Source organism: Ambystoma mexicanum, chromosome 10 (assembly GCF_040938575.1).
Source record: "Ambystoma mexicanum isolate Mex_15411 chromosome 10, UKY_AmexF1_1, whole genome shotgun sequence".
Classification (NCBI taxonomy): Eukaryota; Metazoa; Chordata; class Amphibia; order Caudata; family Ambystomatidae; genus Ambystoma; species Ambystoma mexicanum.
Window position 1 is genome coordinate 706,540,349 of NC_090932.1, and position 27,634 is coordinate 706,567,982.

At 37.7% G+C, this 27,634-nt stretch overlaps 1 long non-coding RNA gene across 1 annotated transcript in view; it reads right to left on the reverse strand.

Moving 5' to 3' along the window:
* Positions 1-1,128: 1,128 nt before the first annotated feature.
* LOC138491670 (uncharacterized) overlaps positions 1,129-27,634 on the reverse strand; it is a 225,394-nt gene continuing 198,888 nt past the window's right edge. Inside the window, exons 2-3 of the long non-coding RNA XR_011276071.1 lie at positions 5,446-5,636; positions 1,129-4,756 (exon numbers count right to left, since the gene is read on the reverse strand). This is a non-coding gene — a long non-coding RNA (uncharacterized lncRNA). The remainder of the gene's footprint in view (positions 4,757-5,445; positions 5,637-27,634) is intronic.

The window sequence follows — 27,634 nt, forward strand, 5'->3', positions numbered from 1 at the left end:
GTTGTGCTTGCTGCACTACTAGGTCTGAGGTTGTACAATGTATTTAACGTGAGGTATCGTTCCCACATGGTGATGCAGTGCTTAAGTTAAAATGCATAGTGCTCTTGGCAAAAATATGTTAAGGTTCCTATGTCAAATATTACTTCCTTAATGTGCAAATGCCTATTTATACTGTTTGTGCAAACATACAATATATAACTTAATGTTAATAAAGTGCAATGTGCAATAAGCAGCTAAATAACAGTATTCCCTATACAGGGATACATTAAGTGCTTAGTGCATGTAATATCTAGACATTGGATAACCGTGTTTTACATTGCCTAGTAAACTGGATATTTTTACAGTACATAAGTTAGAAGCATGAAGACACCATAAAAAAAACCTTAATACATTATAAAACACCTAAAATATTAGTTGACCATATGTGCAGTTTAAAAAAGACTGAATAAATGGTGTACATAGAGTTATCGAGCTGCGAGTTGTCAAGTGTTCATAAAAATTAAAGCAAAAACATTGCCCACCCTGTTAAAAAGAAAGAAGTATATATATATTTCTCCAAAGTCTTACCAAATAACTATGACCTTCTGTCATTCGTCCATATATGAAGTCTGGGGAAAAAATGTAGTTAATATTAATGGTAAAGGCCAGTTATACTATGCACTATCACCACTTCATTGATACTTTGGTGTTCTTCATAACAAAAGAAATACATCATTATTTTTTTTTTCTCATAATGATACTAAAAGAATACTGATTCCAAGTAGGCAACCAATACCAAGTTGTATTCATTAATAATGCTATATAGGAAAACAACTTCTCAATATATGAATACAAACCCTCTATTCTGTTATTTAAAATACTTAATATTTAAGTTATTATGAACTACTTTTTGCATCAGCAAATTCCAAAAAAAGAATTGCCTTCAACATCCATAGTTTGTACACCAATAAATGAATGTTTTGCTACAAAGCACAGAGATTGCAATACTATACAAAGATTACTTTATGCTACATGATGACTACTTTACAGATTACTTTATGCAACCTTCACCAGGAAACTAAGAGATATAGCATAACTATGTCTTCAGTTTTACAAAGAAATAAATGAAGACATGCGCACACTGCAACATTATTTTGAGTATTAGTCTTTTTAATACCTATATTATAAATAATATTTAGACAATAAAAATGTGAATAAACATATTAACGCTTATCAAAACTACATTAATAACATAGCAAATGTAATTTCCATACTTCTTATAACATCTGTGTGCATCCTTTGCTTGACACTTACACACATGAGAAGTTTATCATGACATTTCATGTCATACACATTATATATTTTTTTTTAAACTTCCTAAACTTCTGTTACCATTGGTACTGCTACACAGTGTGGAATAGCAATTTTTTCTATATCAAATATATTCTACTTTATACAAATGATATCTATATTGCAACTTCATAACGTCTACAACATTTTATGCGTGTCCTTTTTCTGGCCACCTGCACACCTTAGAAGCTAGTCACAATTATCTTAAACCTACCATGCAAAATGAAACAACATGCACAGTTTAATGACTGAATAGATTGTCTGACCTTTCTAAAAACTCTACACTGCACATAAAACATATTTATAAAATTAACAAAGTTACCTTTTCAGTAAGTTTTTTAAATTTCGTATTTCAATTGGACTATATGTTTTTGTATCTAGAACTTATCATTCACTTATTTCATATGTAACAGACATCAGATTCTACACTCCCTTACACCCAAAATAATGTACATGGAACCATTTTTGTAACCTCGTGATTATAGGGAACACTTGTACATATTAAAATATATAGTGTTTTACACAATAAAACAGAAGTAGAAGATTGCAGATGTAATTTTCTCTTCTAAATTATATAATATTCACAATTCTACCTCTACATATATTTAGAACTATTAAAAAAACATCCTAGTAGTAAATCATGTCCTACTTTACATAGATCACTTCTTAGACAATTTTTCTATTTAGAATTTGTATTTCACATATATATTCACAAAGAATATTACACATATATTTTAAAACTTTGCTTCTAACAATGTTAAATAAGCATTCTTTAACCCATTTGGCTATCTAGCTTGGTGTGTGACTATATTACAAACAAGCCAATCTACTTCTCTACGCACCTATGTCATGAAATGTCCAGATTCAAGGGATGCCCCCTCATGAAAAATACTTGCACACATTTTAAAAATGTTCTTACTAATGGAAACCTGACTATATACAAAATTAATTATTGACATGTTAATTTTCCTACCATCTACATTGTACCTTGGAAACATAATCAATACATACTTATTAAAAACTAGATTTTGCAGTGTTCATTGTAAATTACAACCACAGTCACTGCATTGCATGTCATGGAAAGCTTTAGTTACAAGAGTAGAAAATGTTACTTTTCTGATCAGCTACAAGCAGATACACACATCTTTCCAAAGAATAGAATACCCTTTCTTACATTTTGGACACATATGCTTCCACTCATAACTAATTCCTACATACCTTTCTACACTAGCAGTTTTTTCACTAATATCTCAAAGATATTCATTAAAAATGTGTGACTATTCTCCTGTGTATTTTGAGAAAATTGTTGATTTCCACTTGCAACAGCTTCTACATTTTGGATTGACATTGCCAAATATAAACTGTGTGGATTTTCCTCTACAGACATTTTAAGAAATTAAAGATTAACACATAGCTGCTTCTCTGCTGTTGAAGATAGTTCTTGCATCAATGCAGTCTTATGAAACAACATACATAAAGCTGCATTACAATAGCATTAAATTCCTGTTTCGTTACCAAAGCTGCAATGAGAGTATGTTACTGTTGAATGACTCTCCAACTCCATTACATTCTGTTGTTTTTCACTATTACAAGGACTGATTTCATTTGAATGTGCTTTCACTGACTAATTACATTTCCTGGATGACTGCCTCACAGATACAGGTATAAGGTTCAAGTGAGGAACATACAGTACACACAACCTATTATATTCTTCAATGCAAGAAATGTCAGCTGTCACTTTGCTTTCATCAAAGTTTATTAAAAATAAACCTACCTTTTTCACACATGACAAAGCTACATATGACATTCCTTCTTTAAACACTGTATGACCATTGTCAATAAGTGCTGCTTCTAACATCAACCCTTGTGATTGATGAATAGTTATTACATAAGCAGAACACAATGGACACTGTGCTCTTATTACAAAGGTATCCTTAAAAATCATGAAACATGCAGAGCTCTGAGAAATCAAATGAGTTACTTCAACACGATCAAACTGACCTTCAACATTTTCAATACTTGTACTGTGAGGAAAAGTCTGAAATGCAATCACTGTTCCCATTGTTCTATTGACTAAATCAATTTCTACATTAAAACTCCTCTTCAACATTACTAGTGCATAGATGCACAGTTTTAAAACACCTTCCAGACCTGCAGTTTTGGAAATTGAATTCTCTATTTGACCTAATCAAGCTTTTGCTTTCTTATGTAACTCATGACCTTCCAAAACATCACATGATTTTATCTCTACAATATTTTGCTTCTCTGACAGTAGCATTGTAGAGTTAAATGTGTTACACTCTGCAAGTGTGCAGATAAAAGCAACACAGTAAATTGTTTACGATTCAACATGACATTAGACAGACTGCAATCTACATGAAACATGTTAGAAATAAGTCTTCCCTTTAAGACTGCTTTCACATTTTCCTCAAGAACACCTATACAAATCTTATTAATCATTTCTGCATACTTTAAGTCTCCAGATTGACTCATAGTAATGCTAAGTTCCTGGAATTCAAAACAATTCCAAAGGTTAAAATGACCAATAATTCCTGTAATTTTTTGAGCATCCTTAGATTGCAGCATTCTAAAAAACAGGTTGAACTTTCACGGGCGTTAATTGTAACAAGTTTCCAAAAACAAGTACATGTTTACCTCCAAAAAAATGTTGTAGTCAGTCTTAAAAACCTCTTTCATTTGCAATTGAATGCAATCTAGCATCAAGTTAGATACCATACTCATTTCATCTACAATCAAGTTATTTAATTATCTAAGACATGTTCCTACTTCTTGTGCTGCACTTGATACAAGTTTCCAATATTCTAGTTTGTTGTCATGCTCCACTGGTAATGTTAACATGCAATGTAAAGTAACACCTCCTACATTAAATGCTGCTAAACCTGTTGGAGCAGTTACAGTACATGACAAAGAGGAATCTGTTATATTTTGGATAATAGCTTGTATTTCATTAATTAAAAAAGATGTACCTGTTCCTACTTGTCCACTAACATACAAAAAAGACAGGTTTGTATTGCACACAAGAGCATTCACGCTTGTCACATAGTAAACCATGTAAGAGCCTAGCTTTAATTTTACCTTTATCTTCCTTTAGCTTTCTATTAAGTTTACTAACCATTTCATCACAATTCACATCTGCAACTTTACTTTATTCCATTGCAATTTCTACTTCCTCCATAGCAAGCTCAACATCCGTTTGAATAATTGCCTCAACAAGAACATTTTGACTTCCTGCTGTGGATTCTTGACTGCCCTCGGGAGTCTCTTTTGCCAATTCAGCTGCCAAAAGTTCTTCTTGATGTAGTTATTTCTCCAGTAAGTCCAAATACTGCTCACATTTTGGATATGTAATTAAGCATTTTTCAAAACTTCCAAGTAAATCACTCTCTGCACGCCATGGGAAGGACAACTGCAAAATACAAAAATAAAATAATTCTCTTTTCTCTGCACTTTTGCAAGACAGTTTTATGTGCTTAATGAAACTTGCCTTTTCATGTCTCACTAGACCACCACTACATCCAGGTACTTTAAACCATCTTCTGTCACTGTTTGCTTCAATATTTCGACATGAGTAGCGTTGTGCTACTTCATATAAACAAAGATCCTCCAACAAATTAGATCAATTTGCATAATATGTATCAATCAAGTTGGTTTTTAAAATCTCTGTACTATCAGGTGCTGATTCAGCTAATGGCTCAATTTCAGCCAGAGGCTTCAATACCCGATTTCTGGTAGTAGCTGGTCAAAGACTTAACCAAACTACATTAACACTATGTCCATACAGAGGCAAACTAATTAGCCGATCTGCAGCTTTATAGCTACCACACTCTCTATGTGAAAGCATCTTCAAACCATAGTGCAAATGATTCTGACTGAGACATTTATCTGATGATAAATCTGCCCATTATGCAACTGCATTGGTATTTTCTGCTTTTGTCATCTATGCTGTAACATAACGAGCAACAGCTGTTGAACTATCAGCAATAAACTGTACATCACAATTTGCATTCAATAGTTAAGCAATGACAGCATTGTAATCATTAATAGATTGGCATTGCTTATGTATTTTTAAATGATAGGTATTTCTCAGAGACTTACCAGTAACATGGTGTCAAACGGATCACATTAAACTATTCACTTGAGCACTGATGTCACAAGCCTTGGAAAGCCAAATCTGCACTGAGTGTAGTACTTGTCATTACATTTGTATTTTCTTTGACAGTACTTTCCACATGAATGCCTTTGAAACCTTTCCACCTTGTTCCGTAGGTCAGCATTCTCGTGCTGAGCTGCAATAGAACAATGAACACATTTTTCAACAAACTCAATCACACAGCCATCACTTTCCTTACCAAACTGAGGAGCATCTTTAATCCACAACATCATATGTATATGTGAAGCCCTCTGTGCCTGGTACTCTTGACTCCAAAAGAAATGTTCTACAGGGCCTAGAGGTCCATTTTCTTTATTACATATACAGTGTAACATGGCTACAAATCTGTGATGAAAGAAATGCGAAGCACTTACACGGTCCATAGAATACAATTTTCCCGGTGTCATGTGTTCTATGTTGTCATTCTCTGCATTTACCGATCCACTCTGCAAGATCATTCCAACCATACCCAGTGCAACTTATAGTCACAAACCAGGTTGGAGATCCCAAGTTTCTGATCATGCATCTAACCTCAGAGTTTCTCCTCTACCAACATTCTTTAGTTCCTCTCATTGTAGCATCAATATTCGTAGGTGTGCCCTCTAAAACTTCATTTTTTTCTTTCACCTGTTGCAGCATCTCACATGCAGAAAGATTTTTAAATCTAGTTCCGGTATGAAGTATATCAGCAGCAGCATAACATAATGTTGAAAATTCACTTTCATACAATAAGTGAAAAACATATTCAACATTGGTGCGGAATTGTGAATCTTCTGAATACATTCTTGTACAAGAATATTCTGAAGCAGGTATTTGCACCTTCTGATCATCCAATCACCCGCCAGTAACGGTTGGAAAAAGCATAGGGAAAAAACAGGCTTCTAATATCTTTTCCGAGATACTAATTGGTGCACCTTTCGTTGCTTTCAGTTGATACAATTCTTTCACCCATGACTTCACATGAGTCTAGAGGATGAATAGTGTAATGTTTATACACACTATTCCCTTCTGCAACAGATACACTCTGAAACTGACCTTCACTGCAGATACACGCTGAAACTGACCTTCACTGCTCTTGTTTGTTGACTCAACATGAAGCATACACAAGTCTGGAACAGTCAGACAGCCTTTGTATAAATATTCGCGCACCAATAGAAATGCCAGTGCATTTTTCACTTATTCAAAATCGATAAGCTACTGCCAAACCCTCTTATCTCTAGTGGCAACCCCATTTACCAAAACAATCAAAAAATCTGCAATGTCACGCTTCACTCCTAGAGTATTAACATTTTCTTCCAATTTCAGGGGTAAATACCCAACTTTGCCTCCCACACCTTGCACTAATGACATTTAAGGCAGATTTTACATCTTTGTTTGCAGTCTAATAATCACTTGAAAAGGATGAACAGTTTGCAATGCAATCACTTCAAACATGTTCAATTTTTGAAGCACAATACCATATCATTTAAAACACTTATTGGCAGAATACGTGTTTCATTATAAAATCCAACACAGTGTCTACAAAGATAAAGTGCGTCACTTGTCTCAAATCCTTCTTCTACAAATAAAGATAAAGTTCTTTCCAAACATTTTCTACAGTGTGTTTAATTTTGTTCCCAACATACATTAATTACACTTGAGACATATAAAAAGTGTTTTTCGACAAGATCAAGAAACAATGTCAGTTCTTTCAGTAGAAGACAACTCAAACATTGCAATACTTCTTTTATTCTGTTGACAAATCTGATCATTTGAAAGTATAGGATCATCATTTCCACTTCCTGTAAGTGTTTCAGCTACGTGCATACTCTTTTATATGCATCATATTTATCATTTGCATTGTAGAAACTAAACTTTCTGCAGTTCCATTCAAAAGTATTGGATTTAAAACTGCAAGAGACATACCTGGTGTTGTGTATTATGTAGACTCGTCAAAATAAATGGGCCTATAGTAAAACAAAAATATCCTTACAGCTAAATCCTTGCCAATCCTTACCACTTAATACAAATAGTGTGGGGTAATGTTCATGAAAAAGAAAGAAGTGTTCACAAAATGGTAAGTCAGGATGATCAGGCCATTGGCATCCCTTCCCCACATTTTCAGCATAGGATAAGGTGGTACACTCGAGCATAGCACACTTTCGGGATTCTTAATCACAAGGACACAGTTCCAATACCAGCATCAGGGCCTTCTGGGCACAAGTCGCTTCAGTTACCAAAGTTTCTTGATTCAGAGGGCCTGATGTACCAAAACAAATGAAAAGTTCCTTTACAAATACTCAAGTCAGGTGAGTCACTCTTCACCCTGGATCCCCCTCAGCCAGGCTTAGATCCTCTTCTCCAAAGCTTATAGAATATCTTTTCTCAGGTGACTCACGGTTCACCCCAGGAACCCCCTGAGCCGGGCTCTGATCCCTTATACACAAATAGTCTCCGTCAGCTGGGCTCAGACCAATTGTAGTTTGTATTAGCTATTGAAAACTTTCAAATGTGCACAGGGTTTAGCTTGACCCGTTGCAAGACCACTTCGATTTTACAGTTCACAATGTTATACTCTCAGTTGGATACCGAACAGAGAACTTCGAATGAGCACCCACATGGTGCTGGTCCACTCTGTATATTGTATCTATCTTGGTTTCAAAGGTTAAGTCACTCCTTGGCTATTCAATTATATTTGCGTCGCTCAACACATACGCCTCACACTCTGTTCTTTGCAGATTGCTTCATACAATGTTGCCACTTGCAACCTTGGTTCTAACACAGACCAGTTTGCTATCAGTCTCCCCGACTCACCAGCTGTGCTGACTTTACTGGCACTGCATTGTTGTTGGAGCGAAGGACAGCAGCACGGCAGCAATTGCTCCTTCCCATGTCGGCTATCGATGCGGGAATGCCCCAGGTATCTTTGACACACAATGCACTTTCCTTCAGCTTTAATTCCCGGTGTTATGTTTCTTATTCTCGAGTGCTTGTGAAAGTAGCAGGTTCCCTTCAAAAAGGCCAAGGGCAATTCCTTCCTTACAACCCTTTCTGGTCTTGCCGTCTTTCTCCTTCAATTAAACGGCCACCTCGGAACTGCTGATTCCTTGTGTGCTGTGCCTTGCTTAGAGTATGCTTTCACACTCCGCATTTTATCTTTGTGGGGAAGTGTGATGGAAGTCAGGTGTGTGTAATTTTCAGTAATTGCCTGACACTGCCTGCCCCTTATTTCGGGACATATCAGGTATATGGCTCAGGTGTTAGTCTGTTTTTTCTCACAGTAAGCTGTCCGTGGGAAAGTTTTTGTGTCAGGAAAGGGGGGTTGAGTTCCTAAGTATCCTACCTGGTAGGATGGGCCAAAGGTGTTACAGGAAAGGGGATACTGTGTCTCACCGCACGGTGTTCCACTCCCACTCCCTGAAGACCCATCATCCAGGTGAACCTTCCACACTGGTACACCCTCAGGAGCTGGATCCAAATGCAATGGCCGTGTTTTGACTACCTGGATGACAGATCCCTGGGGACTAGTGGGTGAAACACGTTCTGGTTTCTCACAGTATGCATTATTATGAATTTTTAAGCTGTGAAAGAAATGGGGTCTCTATGATTAGTTCATATTTTATTCTGGTTTAGCATTCCAAAAATGTAGTGTGCTAACCACAGATGCATCATAACCTGACTAACGTAGTTGTCATTCATTGAAACTCTAGTTTGCTTATCTTATTTGCGCTATATGAACTGCTTAATACCATCCCACATTACTCATGCACTAAGAGCAGAGCTCTACATGGGGCATTGTTTTATGCTGCAGAAATTTGTCTCGAATTTAATTGTTGCATTATGTAGCTCAGCTATGCACATTTTCCTCATGAACACGTCCAACCTGTGTGGTAGACAAAACAAAATGTTGGTAGTATTTCTTAAATAATAAACAGCAACCATATCTGGCACTTTCACTATTTACTTGGAAATGGTGTGCTTTGGAAGGGTAGGAACCCACTTGGGTTCTATGCTATGTCATCATATATGTTGTTTCACAATGCACATACATAAGAACATGTAAAATGAATCGGGGTGCATAGCAATTCCTATCGTCAAACAAACAGCATACCTCTATGCTTGAAAACTATAGCAGTTGTGTTTCTGCCTCGAAGTTGGATATCAAGTTCTTCCCTATTAGTAACTAACTTTGTGTCAGATTTGTGGAAGTGTTTGAATGTAGCTTTAAACATGACAAGTCTTATGATGAAATGCAGCCGATCAATGCTAGCTTGGTTATGATGTTGGCAAATGTTATTTTCTTTATTTGTGCTAATTCATGGATTCTGCCTTCTTACAGGAAAAGTTAATTTCAACTAGTAAGTTTGCAGTGAACATTTCTTCTCTTGAGAAGTGGTTTGGGAATTATTTCCTTAGTTATGGCTACAGTATGCTAGGTATTACTAAAGTATGGCGTTTCAGGCAAAATGCAGCCGGTAAATGGTTTCTGAGAAATTAAGAAGCAACATGAAGAAGGTAAATATACAGTGGCTAAGGCCTCATAGTTTGCATTTCCTCTTTTCTGGAGTAATCCATCAAATGTACTTGCCTCTTTTTATATAGGTATGACCTTGCAAGTCAAATCGTGTATGCATATCTTTCAATTCATTTATGCATGCTTTATCATGAATTGTTGGGTTATGACAAAAATGGTTACTGTGGCCTTTACAATTACATCACTATCCCTTCAGGATTATCATTCAAATAATGTACTGTGCCAACCACAGATATATCCCAACCTAACAAACTCAGTGCCCAACCAGGGAAACTCTACTTGCTCTTCTTAATTATGCTATATGAGCTGCTCAATGCCATCACACATTACTCAAGCACTAAGAGCAAACCTCTATATGGGGCATTCTTTTTATACTGCAGCACTTCCACTGTAACCTAATTGTTGCATTATGTAGCTCAGTTATTTACAGTTTCCTAACCAACAATATATGTGAAATTGAGTCTAAACTTTTGGTGACAGATCTGAAAGTATATTCTATCACTGCATTGCATGTAGAAGAGTATCGGTATTATATTGTTCAGCCGCATTGCATGTAGATGAGTCCTACTTGTGTGGTAGACAAAACAAAATATTGGTAGTATTTCTTAAATAATAAATAGCAACCATATCTGCCACTTTCACAATTTGCTTGGAAATGGTGTGCTTTGGAAGGGCAAAAACATAGTGGAGTTCTATGCTATGTGATCACATATGTTGTCACACAATGCACATACATAGGAAAATGTTACATGATTCAGGGTGCATAACAATTCCTATCATAAAAAAAAGCAGCATACCTCTATGTTTCAAAAATATTTCTGTTGTTTTTCTGCTTCAAATTTGGATATCAGCCGTTCCCTATAACCCCATATTAATAACTCCTTGTGTGTTAGATTTGTGGAAGTGTTTGAATGTGGCCTTAAATATGACAAGTCAAACGACAGAGTGCAGCTGATCAATGCTAACTTAGTTATGATGTTGCCAAATCTTGTTTTCTTTATTTGGGGTAATTCATGGATTCTGCCATTTTACAGGGAAAGTTAATTTTACTGGTACATTTCCAGTGAGCATTTATTCTCTTGAGAAGTGGTCTGGGAATTGTACTCTGAAGTTGTGGCTACAGTATGCCATGTATTACTAAATAAATGTTTACTGGGATGGGGGCAAGAACAAAATTGATGAGGTTTGCTAGGGTCACTTTCTGAGGCTGCCCAGGGCACATGGCCATTCAAACATTAGTGAGAGTGGGGATGGGCAGCGTAGGGAGGACTTACATGGTGAAGTCTTTTGTTGAGTATCAGTAGTAGCATTTAGTTTGTAGGTCAAATGCAGGATAGTGGTTCAGGCCATTGGCCCTATCAGGCCTCAACAGGTACAAACAGGTGAGGCCCTTGTCTTTGCATGTCCTTTAATGAGGATGTCTAAGGAGGACTGATTAAATAGGTGGCGGGAGGAGCAAGTGAGTGGCAGGGCCTGGTCACATGACCAGCAGCCTACTCAATGCTGTCTGCCTGGAGCTGGCCTACAGTCCTTAAGTAGAAGCATGTACGTCGTGAAAACTGGAGCTAGGCAGAGCAACTGAGTGGCAGTGCATTACTTTCCAGCTCTCCTTGCTCACCTCCTTCCTCATGAATTGAGGACACACCAGAGATTCATGAATGGCAGGTTGCTACATGAAACCAAAGATGTGTAACAAATGATCTTGCAACACCTTATGCACGTGAAGTAACAAGTTATGTTAATTCTTGCCATGTTTACTGTCCTCAGGACTAAGATGCCCACTTTGCACCTTCTGTTTAAAGTGATCAATGAATGTAGAGGGAGCAGACCATAAGCCTCACCTGATTGGAGAAAGTGTGTGAAGGATTGCATGTAGCATAAATAGGACGAGAAAAGTAGAGATTCAATGGGTGGCAACTGAGCTTGTCATTTTGTTATGCATTTGTGGTTTGCACAGTACATTTTCAAGATGCTTAGCCTGAATGAAACCTGAGCTAATTGCATAGATCATAGTGACCATTTGTTTCACAGCCTAATAATTCATGATACGGAATGCACATATGAAGTGAAAGATATGCACCAACTAGGGTATTTTCCAGGTCATGCCTTTAGAAAAAGAAGTAAGGACATATGAAATGGGAAATATATTGTTCTCACACATAGCTATACATTACATGTACTACTGCTTGAACACTATTCAGAAAACACTGAAATAAAACATGGAAAAGTAATACATATAAACTGTACTAAATTAGATACCTGAGTATACTGAATACTTTTTATATAAACAATTCATATTATATAATGAAAATATAAAAAAATACAATCACTGATCTTCACCATCCCATTATTTTTTATTACAGCTTTTTTCTAAGATGCCATTAAGCAAACAACAACAATGTGATAGAAGGTAGAATCATGTGCAGGGAAGTACACTTTTAGAAACTAATATTTTTAAAAGTAGAGCTCTGAAATCTGTACATAAAAATATTGTAAATAATACAACAATACCTGTTATCGATACCACTTTTGAAAATTGACAATTTCAAATAGAGGTGTGCCACCTAAAACATGTATGAAAGCCTGAATATATTTAGTGAAAGTAATAAAATAAAATAAAATAACAAATCTGTTAGTAGTTGGTAAAAAAACTAAGATTTTTACAAGAAAATATAGCAAATGTACTATCAATTTGAAACAGAGGAATAAAGATAAGGGAAATGTACCACTCTTGAGTTTTTACAAATCAAACCAAAATCTAGATTTGTTGTAAAGCGTTTGGTGCAAAAGAAAAAGTTGAATAATGAAAAAAACTTTTCATATGAAAATAAAATTGTTGGTAATTATTGCATTGAATAAACTTAAGACATTACTTAAGGTGACTACACCATTCCATAGAATTATAGATACAGTTCATGTACTTACATGTGAAAACTTTTGTGACGTGTTTGGTTGAGAGTGGAAACACACTTCTCAAACAGAAAGATTTTTTAATGAGGAGAGTTACATTCAAATAAGAATGTGCCCCTTGCTATTGATGAGAGTGGTCATAGCTATGAAGTCCTAAACGAAGTGATTTCTAAAAAGAAGAAATCCTAAAGTCTGATAATACAGAAATTGAAAGTTCATGTCAGTCTAGAATGAAACCTAAAAAGCAAAGTGAGGTATGGACGTGCATTGTTTTCTGCAAAATGTATGTGCTTTCTTGTAAAGTCTTAAAGAGATTTTTTCAAGTTTTGTTAAAAAATAATGTTCAAAGACAGATCAAAATGCTACAGAGAATGGATGACTTTGAAGTTGGTGAAAGAACAGGCCTTCTGGGTCACTCTCTAGCTTGTCTTGCTAAAACTAGATGCATGAGTCATCATATATGGGTGCTGGCTGCACATCACACTAAAATGAGACACATTCTAGTTAAACTATATGAGTGCAAAACACCCAGTATTTCTCTTGCACTTTTAAATCAAACACTTTTCACTGGAATTGTAGAAAGTTTAGCTTGTACACTGCAAATGATACACATACTGAATTTAAAAGATTTTGTGAATGTAGATGAAACCCTTACAGGAAGTGGAAATGATGATCTTATGCTTTCAAAGGATCTGATTTTTTAACAGTATAAAAAAGGTATTGCAATGTTTGTGTTGTCTTCTACTGAAAGACCTGACATCGTTTGTATATCTTGTTGACGCAAGTTTTATAAGTCTCAAGTGCAACTATTTTATATGGAGAAGAAAATTAAACACAGTGTAGAAGATGTTTGGAAATAATGTTATCTGTATTAGTGTATTTGTAGAAGAACAATTAAAGTGAGGCACTGTATGTTTGTAGGCACTGTGTTGGGTTTTTTAATCAAACAAGTATCCCGGCAAGAAGTTTCTTGAACGACATGGTAATGCCTGATATCCCTGTTTTGCTTCAAAAACTGAACATGTTTGTAGTGATTGCATGGCAAATTGTTCATCCTTTTCAAGCCAGTTTTAGATTGAAAACAAAGATGTCAAACTTACCTAAAAAAACCTTTAGTGCAAGGTGTGAGGGGCAAAGTTGTGTATTTACCTCTCAATTTGGCAGAAAATGTCAGCACTCCATGGTGCTATTTCAGGCGACATCCCTGCGAGTGTGACATGGGAAAGAGGAAAGTCCCAATCAATCATTGACCATGTGTTTGTCTCGGATAGCCTCTTTCATAGGGCCAGTAAATTAGAAATAATAACACAATCTATTAGTGATCATCACATGTTAACTTTTGAATGGCAAGGCCACTATGATCCTATGCCATCGACACAACAATGGTCAAAACAGGTCTTAAGTGTAAATGCTGCGAGAACACGTTTTAAATGGACTGCTGCCCTCCCTACATGATCTCAATCTCGCCACTCAAGTGCTACTTCTATCAAAGAAGGACTTTTATGTAGATATCCTGCCAAGCGTTGGCTATGTGCATGCTGATAGATCATGTAATGTTCACACACATAAACACCAATATGACCAAACCATGCAACAAGCAAAACGCACCTATAGGAAAGCTTTAAGAACCCCACGTAAACTGCCTATAGGTGCATGACAAGGCATCCGACAGAAAATTAAATGCCAATATCGAAACTGGTGTCGGTTTAGAAGGGCTACACTGTATCAGCAGGATGGCGAAGCATTCCTGGCCGCTGCAAGCAATACCAATTCTGCTCAAATATGGTCACTACTTAACAGTGCGACGTCTGGAGCTCAATTTAACCTCCAATTATGTGGAGTTAATGAATCTCAGTGGCTTGGTCATTTCCTGAAATTATATTCTGACTCTAAATACGCCAATTTTATCTACACACCTGCCTCAAATAAATTGTTGGGACTTGGAGTGTTCACCTAGTATAATTGAAATTCTTATCAAAAAGTCATCTTCCTCACGTGCCGCATGGCCTGATGGGCTAAGCAATTTCATGTTCAAACAGAATCCATCTGAATGGGCGATAATATTGAACAATTTATTCCATCAGATTATATGTTCCAAAAAAATTCCAACATCATGGCAGTCTTCGCTGCTTGTTCCAATTTTTAAAAAGGGTGACAGGGAATCCCCGGCAAGTTATCATCCCATTGCCCTGCTTGATGCTCCCGGGAAGATCTTTGCTAGACTTGTATTATGGGATTGTTCCCGTTGGACGGAGATCTACCAGCAGCGAGATCCCTGTCAAATGGGCTTTGTAGCCGGATTGGGGACATCCGTTAACTTACCGACCCTCAATGCTTTAAAGGCCCAAGCATAGTCATCTAAACAGCCAATGTATTTTGCTTTTATTGATCTCCATACAGCCTTCGATTCCGTTTCTAGAACCAAACTGATGAACAAACTGCATCTGGCCAATTGTCCTAACACTCTATGTGACATTATATATGCCCTATATTCGTCTACTTTCATCATGATTCGTCTAACTGTTTCAGGTCTTTTGTCTGCGGCAATCCTAACCTTTCGAGGGTTGAAAAAAAGGCTGTGTGCTGGCCTCTGCCATCTTCAAATTTTGTATACAAGATGTGAAACAAATTTTTTCTCATGTGGTCTCAGACTCTCGAAAAATGAGTGGCGCCCCTATTAAAGCTTTGTGGTACGCCGATGATTTAGTGTTGGTCTCGAAAACACCAATAGGCCTTCAAAAATGACTGTCTGCACTACATGAGTATTTAGAATCGAATGAGCTGGTAATCAATTTAAACAAAACACAAGTGGTTGTTTATGCTCCAAAGTCCACCAAAAGAAGGCCATTTGAGTGGAAAATAGATAGTAGGATTGTTGAAGTAGTTCCAACATACCTTTACTTGGGAATTTTATTTGATGGTTCTTCACCTGTGGATTTGCACTCAAGGTCCCTGGACCATAAGATCATATCTGCCATCTCTCAGACAAAAATCATTTTACATAAATTTGGAAAATTTACAATCAGTCCAGCTATAACCTATTGGAGGCAAAAAATAGTACCAACTGTATTATATGGTCTCGAAACTAAAAAAAAATTGTCTGTCCAGACACTTTGCATAAATTAGAGGCAAAATACTGGTGAGGTGTATTACAACTCCCTCAATGTGTTCCAGGACCTTGACTAAGACTTGAATAAGGTTTGACGTCCTTGAGTGCAGAATACCATTGGAGGTTATGTGCCTTGTTTAGGAAATGTCTTATTTATGATAAATCATATACTATATTGGCCTTATTATCCCCCTAGATGTAAACCTCGGATCATCACTTTGTCAAAACGTGGATGGCACAGATATTTAATATTTTGGCGAGAATTGATCTGTCTTTGGAAATGCTCATTGGTAATCCGACCAAGGCAAAAGAGAAACTGTTCAGATTTGACTGGATCCAAATGAGAATGAGGTGTTTGTCATACAAAGACTTTGAAATGTTAGTCTTTGAACATAAAAGTTGTGGAGTATTAGCTCCGAACTTAAATCAATCCCCTTCTCCGCAATTAAGATGAACTATTGTACGGCTGCGATTTAATCTTTTTCCAACTCGAGATGTTTTTTGGTTAGAAGGAAGTTGTTGCGGGTAAATAAATATTATTGCACTTTCTGTGAGATTGTGGGGGTTAACGAAACACTGCAACACATCCTCTCTGCTTGTCCAGCGCTAACTGAACTTAGAATCAAATACTTTGAATCTCATTTATCCTATTTCAGTGAACTAACCCCTGAAACTCGGTGGTCGATATTACCATCCACCAATTCAATAAGCATTTGCATTGCCACTCATAATTTTTTGGAGGCTATTATGTTAAAACCAAAGTGTGTGTCGCCCATGATATAGAGCTACAAATATGAGGACTATTAAATCCTGCAGTTGTCTGTAAGCATTGTAAAAGTTAACTTGTGATGGGCCTACCTACAATTTATGAAAGATTGTCATGTCAAACAATGATGAGACTTATTTTATGCATTAATGTCAAAATGGCATTGTGAGTCTGAATTATATTTATGTTTTCAGTTCTGTACCTGATATTTTAGAACCTGCCTTTAGTTAAGTCTCTCATAAGTTAGGCCCTTCCAAATTATTCCTAACTGATTTAGATATTTTATGGTTTTATTTTACTTATTTGGATTAATTGTTAATCTTATTATACTTTTAACAAAATGTACTTTAACCCTGTTAGCTTTTTTGTTTATACATAATGTATAATTGAATTTGTTTGAATATTGAAAAAGTTGTTTATTCAACTACATTAACTACATTCAATAAAGAATTAAAAAAAAGAAGCGTGACATTGCAGATTCTTTGTTAGTTTTAGTAAATGGTGTGGCAAAAAAAGATAAGAACATTTGGCAACAGCTTATAGATATTGGAAAGTTGAAAAACACATTGGGCCTCATTCCGACCCTGGCGTTAACCAAGGCGCTATTTTTGGACATAGCATTAATGTACTTTGGTTAAGTGTTAGAAATTGGGTACTGAAGTCTTTGAGTGAAATACAGCAGTTACACACTACATGACAGCACAGAGATTTTGAAAACCAACATAACTGATACATATTATCAAAATCGATATGTAGAGGCAGACGATCTCTGTTTATATGCAGTAGCAGAATGGCTACTCATATTGAAATATTGAAGCAAATTGTGACACAGGACAGTTTGAAGTATATGGATGCAGTGGTTGTCTAATGTGACAGGAGAAGGCAGGTCTCATCAACCACATGAAACTGTCTTGCCAAACTGCAGAGAAAAAGGAATTATTTCATGTTTGGCTTTTGCAGTTGTTCTTCCCATGCCATGCAGAGAGTGATTTGCTTGGAAGTTTTGAAACATTTGAAGAATCATTTTTTGCAACAAAAAAAAAGGTTAATTACATTTCCACAATTTGAGCAGTATCTGGAGTTACTGGAGCAGGAACTACGTCAAGAACACATTTTGGCAGCTGAATTGGCAAAAGAGACCCGGTCAAGTCAAAAAGGAAGTAAAAATGTGCTTGGTGAGCAAATTATTCAAACTGATGTTGAGCTTGCTATGGAAGAAGTAGATGCTACAAACTAAAGTTGCACATGCAAACTATGATGAAATAGTTAGATAACTTAACATAGAGCAAAAAGAAGTTCATTATACAATCAAAGCAGGTTCTTACATGGTTTACAGCATGACAATAATGGATGTACTTGTGTCCAATACAAACCTATTTTGTTGTGTGTTATTGGACAAGCAGGAACTGGTAAATATTCTTTAATTCATGCAAAAGAGCTATCATCAAAAATGTAACTGATTGCTGTTTGTCATGTATTGTAACTGCTCCAACAGGTTAAGCAGCATTCATTGTAGGAGGTGTTACTTTACATCAGCTGTTGATACTGCCAGTGGAGCATGACAAAGAAACTAGAGTATCAAAAACTTGTATCAAGTGCAGCACAAAAAGTAGAACAAGTTCTTAGAAAATTAAATACCTTGACTGTAGATAAAGTAAACAATGTGTCTAACTTGATGCTAGCTTTCATTAACTTGTGAATCTAAGAGGTTTTGAAGACTGGCTATAATGTTTTGTTTGATGGTAAACATGTACTTGTTTTTGTAGATGTATTACAATTAAATCCAGTGAAAGGTCAACCAGTTTTCAAAATGCTGCAATCGAAAATAGTCAAAAAAACTATAGGAAGTATTGGTAAACTTAACGTTTGGAATTGTTTTGAATTCCAGCAATTTACCATTAATATGAGGCAACCTGCAGACTAAGAGTATGCAGAACTGCTTAATAGGATTTTTATAGGTGTTCTTGAGGAGAATGTGAAAGCAGTTTTAAAGGGAAGACTGATTTCTAACATTTTTCATGCAGATTGAAGCCCATCTAATTTCATGTTGACTCTTCAGGAAATAAACATTTCTTGTGTTGCTTTGATGTGCACACTTTCTGAGTGTAACAAGTTTAACTCTAAAATGCTACTCTCAGAGAAGCAAAATATTGTGGAGATAACATTGTGTGATGTTTTAGATGGTCATGTTGTGCTATTAGAGTTGGATAAGCGATCAAAAGCTTGATTAGTTCAGTTAGAGTATTCCATTTCTAAAACAGCAGGTCTAGAAGTAGTTTTCAAACTGTGCATCCATGCACTAGTAACGCTTAAGAGGAACTTGAATGTAGGAATTGGTCTCATCAATGGGGTGATGGGAAGAGTGATTTCATTTCATACTTTTCCTTGCAGTACAAATATTGAACATGTTGAAGTAAAGTTTGAACGTGTAGAAGAAACTCATTTGATTTCTTAGACCTCTGCATGTTTGATACTTTTTAAGGATACCTTTGTGAAAAGAGCACCATTTTCATTGTGCTCTGCATATGCAATTACTATTCATAAATCAAAAGTGTTGACTTTAGAAGCAGCATTTATTGACATTGGTCATACAGTGTTAAAGAAGGAATGTAATATGTGGCTCTGTCATGAGTGAAACATTTAGAAGGTTTATTTTAAGGAATTTTGATGAAAGAAAAGTGACAGCTGACATTTCTTGCATTGAACAAAATAACAGGCTACATGTACTGTATGCTCCTCACCTGAACCTTATATCTGTACCTACAAAGTACTTAGCTAGGAAACATAAGGAGTTAGTGAAACTACATTCAAATAAAATGGGTAGGGAAGGAGAGGAGGCCATCTGGATGTGGGGGAGCTAGAACAGATGAGGGGGCACTTGGTGAGGTGCAGGGGCGCAGGAAAGTATTTTTTTCTGTCCATTTTGACGATATTCGTAGCTATATCCGAGGCTACAAAGGACCACATATAGTCCAGGGTATGTGTAGTTCGGTATCCACAGCTATATAGTTTCGGGTGTCAGCATTTTATATATTTTTTAAAGTACTTTGTTTAGGTATATTGATGAGAGGGGTGAAAAATCACTGCCTATGGCCAGTGACATAGTAGGTATTAGAAAGTCTTTTTTTATATTGGATGTGTGTTTTCAGAATTTTAAGCATGCGGGACTTCAGAGAAAGATAGAAGAATAATAGTTTAATAAAATTAATATAAAAAGATGTGCCATACAATGTATTTTAGGTTGTGTATTCTCACGTATGGTATTATGATTTTTTGTTATTATTTATTGTATTTGTGTATTTTTATATGATAAATAGTCCTTAAAATGACTGTTTTGGGGTACACTGAGTGCAGAACTTCAGCACATTAGGAGTACTGTTTTGATGTTATGAAGGAACACTGCATTTCCTTCATTGGTTAGGTGTACTCTGTCATGTCTATAGAAATTGGCCATGTAGAACTGTATGTTGTTGTTCGCAATCCATAATTGGTTTTGGTCTGTCATGAGTGCTGACACTGCTTTATTAACATTTCTCTAGTATTTCTCAATTTAACCATTAAATCTGGTGGACCATCTCCATTTTTGCCTCTGAGTGAGATTGGAAAAGATAAAGATGGTGTGAAGAAATAGTTTCATTAGTTTTCCCATGTCTTGTTTCTTGATTAATGTAAGGGACACCCCTAGTAGATTTTCCAAATCATTGCCTCCTCAATGAATTAGTATGACGTCTGGATGGCCTGTACTTCTCAGTCTTTACAATTTTGGAAAATCCTGGAACCAACGCATTCCCCGCAATCCAAACAATTTAATGGTAAACCTCTGTAAAATCTAGGTATATGTTAATATTTAGTTTCTCACAAAAAGTGAGCAACCTAAACAGCCAACTGTCTCCAATATGATATGATATCATATGCTATTTTCTTTATAGCGCACCTATACACAATCAGCCACACAGTTCTCAAACCAGCCATGATACCTGCAGTATTTCTCTGTTTCCGGGAAATGATTCCAAGTTTGAATTTCTAATAGTTTGTATGAGCAAGGTTTGTATGATGTGTGTGTGGTGTACTTTGTAATTGGTCGAGGGTGCTGTTGTTACTATGTGTGGCTATCTACCAACCACCCAGTGTGCAGCATTGCCATTTGTGGGTAGATCATCACTCCAGCCCCTCTGTTGCAGTCGTGGCTATATTCGAGCAAGTGACACGTTTTGTGTTTCTGGACCTGTGGTACTCAAGGCTATCCGAAATTTTGGGTGGAGTGGCATCCTATATGCATTGAGTCTTTTGGGGGATTGTAAGATACTAGGGGAGAGGAGGAGAACTATGAGGAGTGGGGGGATTTGTTCTTTTTTAGAAATCAAACCATTTCAGACTTCATAGCTATGTCCACTCTCATCAATGGCTAGTGGAACATTATTTCCTTGAATGTAACTCTTCTCATTAAAAATCTTTCAGTATGAGAAGTTTGTTTCCACTCTCCACCAAAGATGTCACAAAAGTTGTCACTTGTATATTAGTACAGAATGATGTTGTCACCTTAAGCACTTTCTTACGCTTATTTAATACGGAAATTAACACATTTCTTTTCATATCAAAAGCTTTCTTAATGATTACTTCTATTTTTTTCTTTTGCAGAAAATGTTTTACCACATATCTAGATTTTGGTTTCACTTCACACTTCTCCAAAGATTGGTAAAATTGCACATGCAGTACATTTTTTTCTACATATCTTTCTATTTTTACTAGCTGGTAATATATTTGAAACATTTTTAATTGTTTTACTTTCAATAAAAACATTATCGGTTCCAGCAAAATGTTGTGTTGAAATATTTCTTATTTCAACTTAAACATTTCTAAAACTATCCTCAACACTAGAAATGGTTGAATTATCTACAGGATTTGTATATCACAGATTTGAAAAGACTACTTTTTTCAAAAATGATACTGTTTAACTCTACTTCACTGCAGACACCCCTTTCTTGTAGCTTGTTGTTCTTTTCTTCATGGCATCTTACAAAAGCTGTATATAAAAAACTAAATTTCAATTGATTAAGTTCACACATTGTTTTCTTCATATTTTCAATATAAAATATAAGTTTGAAGCCCAGGTTAACAGGTGGAGATGCACTTTAAGGGCCCGCCAACCCAGGATTCCTAAATCCAAGTGAAACAGGACACTCACTCAAAGCTGCAGAACAGAAAAGCCTGGATCTGCCCATCAGCACAAGTGATAGTTATTCACACCCTGTGTGCAGATATTTTTTCTTTTATTCCTGACAAGATATATACTAAAGTGAGTACACCTCCCAACAGAAAATAAATATACCACCATGATTTGAATCAAAAAGACACTTGTTCCCTTTTCAGATGACAGCAAACATAAAAAAAACTGTTTCAAATTGCCCACCATAATTAAAAAAGAAACCTTTGAAATAAAATCACTACTACTACTCTACAAAAATATCAGCATGTCCACCCTCCCTACCCTCCCCATTCCCAATATCACTACAGTTTCAGTTGCTAAATCCCCTAGTAGCACCATAAAACACCTCACAAACCTTTACTTAACAGCCAAATGATAACTCCAAGCACAGAGCATTAAGTATATTAGTGTTCACATAACTAAACCCTACAATACCCTTGCTTCTCCCAGCACTTATTAAATTACTCCTCCTTAAGCATCCTCAATAAAAAGCATGCACAATTAACTACATCTCCTAATTCCATCCATTTCAGCATAATAACACAATAGCCTAATACACTATCCTGCCTTTCCCCTACAAACTAATAACTACTACTGCTAATCAATAAAAAGATATCAGAATCAATGTTGTCCCTTCACCATCGATCGTCACTCTACTAACATTTCAATGGCCATATGCCCTAACCAGCCCCAGAAAATTACTTTCTTATCAAACCTCATCAATAATACTATTTCCCCCAACCCATTATGCAACACCATTACTTTGACATCTTATACACCACATTACACATTTCTTACATACCATAATAATTTGTCATCTACACCACATCCAGAAAAAAGTGTGTAATATGTCAAAACCCCAAAACATGCCATAACAGAGAAAATAGGATTTATAAAAAACAGTAAGTAGATAAATATCAGCCATTTGCTCTACCTGCAATGCCACATTTTGCCATTAAACAACCAATATAGCCTCCACCACTAAGAAGATGGACATGACTGCCAGATGCTCTGAAAGGAAGCAAAGATGCATCCTCTTCACCTACTGTGGACATGACAAGCCTACCTACACCTCCGAATGCCATACAACCTGGTGGAACACTACTCCAGTATCTTAGCAGCTGCCCCTACTGATTAAAAACATAATAACATTCATGTAGCACATTGCCCTGCAAGTAAGGAGAAGAACAGAGTAGCCCACATATCCAGGGTCACGCTGTCCCCATAGGGACAAACAGAGTACATCATCAAGAAATTGTTTAGCTGCACCAGCTCACCATCATCTACATTCTCCAACTCATTGACAGAGATCTTGAATGAAAAGGAAATATACACACTACCATGGCACGCCATTTGAAGTTGGTAGCTACACGGCATTTTTTTAAACAAACCCCTCCAAATGCACTGTTGGCATGGTTCAAAACATGATACAGCCAACATTTCCACACATACTGACAAAGATGGTAAAAACTCCCCTACACCATGCAACAACACACAAGGGTACTGAAAATGCAAGGGGAAACAGATAATATAAAAAGATAATTTTACATCATTTACTAGTTCGCAAACACCAATGGTTTCTTGAACTGCACACATGTGCAATATGCCATGTGTGTCACCGATCGGGAGGAAGCATGTCTTCCAGAACTGTTAACAATAGCAAACCCTAAATGTACAGATTACATGTGATGCAGACATAACCTGCATGCCCTGTTTAGCCAGGACCTCTAGGTCCACACAGCACTTCATGGTGCTGTAGAAACAGTACCCTGGATACATTTGTGGCCACACACATGGAAAAACTGGCATTTCTCCAGAATTGGATCTTTTATAGATTCACATGCTTGATGAATATTCCCCATCGTCAGACTGGGAATCCTCTGTAAATTAAATAATAATAATTAACATATTAAAACATTTCCTTGGGAAAGGAAAGGAAAGAAAGCTACACCCACAGGGCCCTATAAGGGTTGTGTATCCTTTCACTTGTGGAGTCTCTCCACCTCCTTTTGATCCTTTTAGACCTTAACTAATGAGGTGGCAGGGTTCAGGCTCCACACCAGCCATCTTCATATTTTTCACTGTGTCTTATAGTACAAGGGAATCCTCCAAGCTCTCTGAGCTTTTTCAAAATATTACATTGTTTTTAACCTGTTTTTTTTTTACAACCAATTAAAGCTTTTCAGCTTCATTCTTACAGGGGCTTCTTAGCCTTACTCTCAGAAGCCTGTATTGTTTCCACACACACTCAAAAAAGTTGTGTGTTTGGATCACTCACTTCTCCTCATGGCTGAACAAGGCCACACTGTCAAGAAGAAGACTTCTCTCTTTAAGGACTGTTTCAAGTGTGGCAAGAAGGTCATCTTTGTGTGGGAGCTACACAAACTCTGCATCTACTGCCTCTAGCCTCATAACATACAGGCATGCAGTATTTGCCAGACATTCACCAAGGGAACCCTGGAGGACAAGCACTGAAGACTACTTTTACATCTGGAGAGCAGGCAAATGTCCTCAGATAAGGAATCCTGCAAGAATGCGCAATCGACCTCCTCCAGACACACTAAGAAGCAAGCTCACAAAAGGAGAGCTTCTTCAGTGGACAGAGCACACTCCCCACCGGCCAAGGACAATAAGAGGAGTGAAAAGTCCTCTAATGAACCTTCCAGAACCCAGGAAGTCCTGGTGATGGGAGATTCACAAAAAGGTAAAGACTTACCTTTTTCTTCTCACTCGTTGGCAAAATGGTCATCCACGGAGACAACGTCCATGACCAAGTCAGCCTCACTGACTACTAAGATTATACCGCAGTCGACAGTTAAACCATCGTCTACTACCAAACCAGCATCGTCATCAACAAAGTCAACACTGTCATCAAGGACTCATTGACGAAGCACTTGTCAATGGAAAAGTCATCCACGGAGAGTCCGTCACCGAAGCTTTCATCTACGGATAGGTCGTTGACATAAAGACCATCCACAGTAAGCTCCTTGACACACAAGCAATTGTCTACCAAGCTTCCACCGACATCAATGGAGGAACCGCCAACGAGCCAAATACATGGTTTACCACCACTGTCTATGCAAGGACATACTGTGAAGGTCAGTGAGGAGCTTTTGCATCAACCAGAAGAGGTTTTAAAAATCCATTTGCAACTGGAAGGCCAAGAAGGCACGGTTTCCCTCTCACCAATCACAGAAATGAATGAGCTCCCATTTATCATTTTACAGGAGGAGTTCTCAGAAGGGGAGGGACATTTACCAGTTCAGCCAAAGGAAAATAGCCATCACTGGCAGCCTACAATGGAGGATGCTTCATACCCTTTCGACCCACCGTTCTTGCAATCCATGCACAGGATTTTGGAGGAATTCACCAAGAGGCAAACGGCAAGACACTCCAACCAGTTGGTCACAACAGACAGACAACTGCAAAGCACATCACCCATGCACCGTGATTGGAGCAGGTCCCCTGGGAACCACACGCCTCACTGCTCACCACCGCCTCATTTGTCTTCTTCAAGGGACAGCTACCAGGGGCACAAGCACCACCTGGAGGCAACCAGAGCACAGAGGAGGAGACACTCCCTATCACCCCCGAGATCTTCTCTACAAAGAGCAAGATCAGCTCCCTCAATATTCGGACCGGAATCTCCTGTTCTCTCTGAAGGGGAAGAAGGGGAACCTGATGACCCATTTGAGGAGTTCATTGACTCCGACGGGCAGGAAGACGAGCCTGAGGAGGGTGAACTTCCACAGGACTCGCCTGACACAGACCAAGATGACTGGGAGTCAGTGACCATTGAAAAACAAAGGAAATCACCTCCAGACGATGTGGTATCTTTTAATACGATCATGGCAAAATCAACAGAAATATTTAATATTCAGGTCGCTAATGAAGAAAAAGCATTGGTTCTCTTTGAGCACGAGGACAAGAGGTGCCGCACTATCACTACAATCCCTATCTTGCAAACCATCTGCGATGCAGGTGTGAAGATCCTTGCTACACCAATCTCCACCCCAGCACTAGCAGCTAGACCAGATAAAAAAAGTAAGGCCCCAGACTCTGCCCCTTTATGTCTCAGAGGCCATCCAAAACCAGACTCTGTCATCACCATAGCAGCCAGAAAAAGGCTGCAAAACCTAGCTTCCACCCTCACTGCTCCACCGGATGAAGAGTGACATAAGCTAGAGGCCATTGACCACAATACCTCAACAGCGGCATTGCTTGCAGTTAGGGCAAGCAACGCCATGGCCATGATGGCTAGGTTTGACAGAGAGCTATGGCTCTGTATGTCTAAACTGACAAAGCATCTCCCGGAAGAGTTCCAACAGGAGGACAGGTCCATCATTGCAGACTGTGTTGCAGTGTCAGACCACATGATAGACACCTCGGTGGACACCGCTAACTGTGGTTTCAGGCAGATGGCACCCGGAAGAGTACTTAGGTGCCAAGTCTGGATGAAGGCCCCAGTTTTAGACCAGAGGTATAAGGCTAATCTTGGACATGCCCTTCGATGGTCAGAACGTATGTGGAAAAAAGATTGATGTTCACTTAAAGGGAATCAATGCTGACACGGGCACATCTAGACCAATTAGCTTTTTAAAGTACAAAGACAAGGACCAATGTTCCTTTCATTCCTTTCAAGGCAACAGTGTCAAATACAAGCCTTATGGAAAATCTTAACAGGGTCAGGCACCTTCCTCAAACCCCTACCAGTGTGGGGCAGGTACCAACAGGATTACACCAGTTACCAAAATTAGCATGGCAAGAGAGCATCTGGACAAGGTAGGAGCTTCATCCAATGCTCCTCCCACATCCAACTCCGGTAGGAGGACGTGTTTCAAGGCACCTTGACCAGTGGAACAACATAACGTCAGATAAATGGGTGCTTCAAGTGATAAAAGGGGGACACACCATAGAATTCATACAGAAACCAACAACTCACCCTCCACAAAAAATAAAAAATCAAGCGCTGTAACAGTTAAAGGTAGAAACCACCATTACTATGAAAAGCCGCAATAGAGAGGGTACCCACTCCTCAAAAGAGAAAGGGTTTTTACTCCCGTTTCTTCCTAGTGCAAAAAAACAACAAAAAAAAGGAGCCTGCGGCATCCCATACTAGATCTGCGGGCCCTCAACAAATTTGTCTGCCGACTAAAGTTCAAAATCACTTCCCTACAATTGGTTCACCTTTGACTCAGAAAATACACTTTCCTCACCACCCTAGACTTGGAGGATGCGTATTTTCACATTCCCATCCATCCAACACACAGGAAATACCTCTGGTTCACAGTCAGCAACCAACACTTCCAGATCGGGGTGCTGTCTAGCAGACTAAAATCTGCACCAAGAGTGTTCACAAAATGCTGAACCGTAGTAGTCACCCATCTCAGGCAATCAGGAATCTAGGTTTTCCCTTACTTGGATGATTGGTTAGTAAAGGGAACATCCGTAATCACAACATCTGCAGCAGTGGAAACAACATCATTTCTGCAGGACCTAGGTTTCTCAATCAACGAGGACAAGTCCTTGCCTCTACCTGCACAAACAACAAATCTTTTAGGAGAAAACCTCAACACTCGAGTCCCAGAGTACACTCCTTAACAGACAAGGTGACTGCAATGCATAATCTC